The sequence below is a fragment of the Zingiber officinale genome, chromosome 2B (genome assembly GCF_018446385.1).
Source record: "Zingiber officinale cultivar Zhangliang chromosome 2B, Zo_v1.1, whole genome shotgun sequence".
Classification (NCBI taxonomy): domain Eukaryota; kingdom Viridiplantae; phylum Streptophyta; class Magnoliopsida; order Zingiberales; family Zingiberaceae; genus Zingiber; species Zingiber officinale.
The window spans coordinates 127,875,382-127,880,002 of record NC_055989.1 but is presented as its reverse complement, the minus strand read 5'-3'; positions in this window follow the sequence as shown (position 1 = coordinate 127,880,002).

Below are 4,621 nucleotides of genomic sequence, written 5' to 3'. Positions count from 1 at the left end.
TACTTTCTGTTGAACTATCATGCCTCTTGAATTACGAAATGCATGAGCTACCTACCAGAGGATGATGGATAAGATCTTTCGAGAGCATATAGGATGGAGCATGGAGGTCTATGTAGATGACATCCTCATCAAATCTACCTTAGCCATAAATTTGATTTCTGACATAGAAGAGACTTGTGGAACGCTACGACAATATGGGCTAATTAAATCCATTAAAGTGCCTGTTTGGAGCTCGAGGGGAAAAATTCGTGGGATACCTCATAGGGGTGTCAAAAATGAACCCAACCCGACGACCCAACCCGAGTCGACCCGAAAAAATCAGGTTCGGGTTGGGCATTTTCGGGTTCGGGTTGGAGGGTTGGAGAGTAAAAAAGTTTCAGGTTGGGTAGGGTCGGGTTCGGGTTAACCCAGGTTGACTTAAATATAGGGTTTTATGGGGGGTTTTTTGGGGTTAAATCAAATTTTATTTTAAAAATTTAGATGTTTTTATGTATATTAATATCATGTTTGTATAATAATGATGGAGTATTGAGAGAAAAGTGAAGAATTATAGGGAAAATAGCCCAAAAAAATCATTTTGAATAGGATTTTCAGGTTATATGGGTCGGGTTCGGGTTCGGGTTGAGGTGTTTTGGGCTGAATTTGTTAGAGTGTATACTAAAAGCCTAGCTTTTGTAAACATTTATTTTTGAAATAAAAGAATCACATTGGTCAAATGTCTATATTTATTTGTTAAATATAATTGTTCAACTAATTTATAAAATAGATAACATGGTGTGTGGTATCACACACAGAAGATCATGTTATCGGCTCTTTATAAATTATAAATAGTTGCTCACGACTAAGATAGAAAGGAACAAACCATTTGTAAAGTCATAGTGTAATTAAATATTAGTTTATCTTGACTAATAAATTACACTAGTACACTCTAAGTGTATTGAGTAGGACCATTTTAGGTAAGTTCTTTTTATACTGACTTAATAAAAGAACTAGACCTTAGTTATTATGGAAGTGTGTACTCTTAATCTTAATATAATAACAAGCATATATATTTAGTATCTATTTCTTTAACTTATCAAAGGGTGAGATTTAGTTTGATAAATCAATAGGCTCGATAAGTTGGGAAATGATATTACTTATAGTGTGCGTTGTTGATTATAGAAGGAACCTGTGTCCTAGTAATCTAGGTTGAGAATGTCCCCAAGAGGAGCTCATAAGAATGTCCCTATAAAGCCTTCGCCTTCTCCTCCTCCTCGCCGCATTTGTTTCTTCGCGTGCTCCGCAGTGTTTCTCTCTCAGCACTCCGGCGACCTTGCTTTTCTATCTGCCAACAATCTCCGCCGTCGTTCTTTCGATCCTTCATCTCTTTGTAAGGTTCTCCTTTCTTTTCTCTCCGTTAATCTTGTGTTTTTTGTCTAGTTCGGGTTCTCTGGCCGCTGTTTTGTTTGCAATCTTCTTTCTTTTATCCTCTGCCTTTCGTCTTTTTTGGTTTCGTCCACTCGGACAATGGCTAGCTCCTCCCAACCTCAAGACCAAACCCTCGGCCCATGGTATACCACCCTGGAGTCGCGCTTCGATCGGCGCGACGCCGATATTTTGATGGACTCTTTCGAAATCCCTTCTGATTTTGAAATTATATTACCCTCCCCCTCCGCTCGGCCACACAAACCACCGTGCGGAGCTTTCTGTGTTTTCCGCGACCAGTTCGTCGTCGGTCTGTGTTTTCCCATCTATCCGTTCATCGTAGAGGTTTGCAACTTTTTCAGCGTTCCACTCGGAAGCCTAGTCCCCAACACTTTCCGCCTTTTATGCGGCGTTGTCGTTTTGTTCAAAACCCACAATATCCCCCTCCGACCGGAGGTTTTCTATTATTTTTATTACCCTAAACAGTCCGAGCTGGGCACATATATGTTCAAGGCTCGGCCCGGTTTAGTTTTCTTCAATAAACTGCCTTCTTCCAATAAGCATTGGAAAGAATTCTACTTCTACCTTAATATGCCCGAGCGGGCCCCCTTCCGAACCCAGTGGCAGGTCGGACCACCAATCTCACCAGAGCTCAAAAGGTTCAAGACCCGACCGGACTATCTACATGCCGCCAACATGCTAGCCGGTCTGAAGTTTGACATCACTAAGTTCCTGCCTGAAGGGGTGATGTACATATTCGGCCTGAGTCCGATCAGGACCCCCCATTCGGAGCGGCTTCGGTAAGAATTTTACTTGTGCATTCGCCTTCATTGCTAACTGATTTTCTCATTTTTCCTTTGCAGCGGACATCGTCATGGAGTCAGTGATGGCTGCCATTTTGAAAAGGAAGGCGGCAGCGCTCGAGGCCGCGGTGGCCAAAGAGATGGAGACGCTTGGCATTCAGCCGGTCGACTCTTATGAAGGGGAGAGCGACACGAACGCGGGGGAGTCGGCCGCTCAGGCTTCTCTCCCGGAACAGGCGGTTGGCATAACTTCCAGGCTAGGGCCTTCCGCTCGGGAGGAAGGCTCCGCTCAAGAGGAGGAACGCCCTCTTCGACAAAAAAGGCGCCGAGCGGAGACACCCCTCAGATCGGCTACTTCCGCGGTCCAACCGTCCGAGCGGACCACCGCTGATTCTCGAGACAAAGCCCCAGCGATGGAGGCCATCTCGTCCGATCGGACCCCGTCCCAATTGGACGCATCCGCGGACCCCCTTGAGGCCGTTCCAGTCAGCGTCCTTCCGCCCGCTCCACGCCGAGTCGAACGCTCGGCTATTTTGTCCCAGATGTCTGTGTCGGCCTCCGATCCGTCCCCCGCTTCTGCTTATACGACTCCCGGTCGGCGCCGCACCGTCAGAGTCTCCCTGCATCTGCCTACCGAAGAGCTAATGCCCGAAGCCGATCGACCGACCGCGCCCGAGCACATTATCACGATGAAGGGGCCCCTAGCCGAAATGTGGGCTGACGCTCGGGCACGCGTCGCTATGATTCCGCTCAGCAACCTAGCCAATAGCCACATGCAACAGGCCACCGGGGTAAGTGCATTTTCTTCCTAAGTTTTTTATGTATTCTTTCCGATCGTCCATTAACAATCTTTCTTATGCCAGAGGTGGGTGGAGGAAATTGCGGTCTCCAATCGTCTGGCTATGGTGGACGAGGAGCTAAAGAGGTTGAAGGCTTCTGGTGGCCCGGTCGGCTCCCAAGGCCCCTCTTACGCTGAGCTGCAGAAAGATCTTAAAAAGACCCAAGCTTTGCTGGCGGCGGAGCAAAAGAAAACGGCCGACCAGGCACATACTCTGTCCGAGCCCGATCGACAGGTCAAATCACTTGACCAAAAAATAAACCTGGCGACCGAGCGGAAGAAGACAACTATCTCCGATCTGGAGAAGAAGAATGTCGAAGCTCGGGGCCTGGAGCAGCAAGTCAAAGAGTTGATGGAGCAGCTAGACGGCGAGAAGGCAAGCCCGGCCGAGGCAATTAAGCATAAGGACGAACCGAAAACTCTGCAGGAGTCCCTCACAGCTTCCCAAGCGGCCTTTAAAGAATATCAAGAGGCTGAGCCTGGCCGAGTCGCAGCCCTGAGGCTGAATTACATCCATTCGGAAGAGTTCACGGAGAAAGTCTGCGAACGGATGTACAAAGCCTTCGATCTGGCTATGACTGCCACCACCACTTATTTGAAATCCAAGGGTCATCTGGCCGACTCCGTCATCATCCCGGCCCAAGACCAAGTGGCGCTTCTCGGCACCATCCCCCAGGATCTTTACGATTATTTAGAATAGAAATATATATGTAATTCGGCTGCTCGGCCTAAGACTATATTTTTTTTTGTAATTCGGCCGCTCGGCCTTAATTTCTCTAATGTTATCCTTTTGCTCATCCTTTTGCTTGCTTTTTATTTTGCTAAACAATACGCGTGCTATCCGCTCGGCTCGCCAACTATCACCGTTCATTTCATGTTCCTTCACTTCTCCTCGTTATTCGCCTCTCATCTCACCTTTCTTGTGTTCGAAGGGGGTTTTTTACGAAGTATTTTGCATAGCTAGTCCGCTCGGTTGAATATATCCTGTTTCACAAACGGTATTTTCGCCGGATGTTTACGAAGTACTTTTGGTTACTTGACCGATCGGCAACACGACATAAAAGTCGACTTCTTTATTGTCTTCTTCCGGCCGGAGGGTTTATAGTCGCCGGCGCGACTCTCGATTTTTAACGTCGGAGCTCGACAGTCTTCCGCCGGAGGGTTTATAGTCGCCGGCGTGACTCGATTTTTAACGTTGGAGCTCGACGGTCTTCCGGCCGGAGGGTTTATAGTCGCCGGCGCGACTCTCGATTTTTAACGTCGGAGCTCGACGGTCTTCCGGCCGGAGGGTTTATAGTCGCCGGCGCGACTCTCGATTTTTAACGTCGGAGCTCGACGGTCTTCCGGCCGGAGGGTTTATAGTCGCCGGCGCGACTCTCGATTTTTAACGTCGAAGCTCGACGGTCTTCCGGCCGGAGGGTTTATACTATCGATTTTTAACGTCGGAGCTGGAGGGTTTATAGTCGTCGGCGCGACTCTCGATTTTTAACGTCGGAGCTCGACGGTCTTCCGGCCGGAGGGTTTATAGTCGCCGGCGCGACTCTCGATTTTTAACGTCGGAGCTCGACGGTCTTCC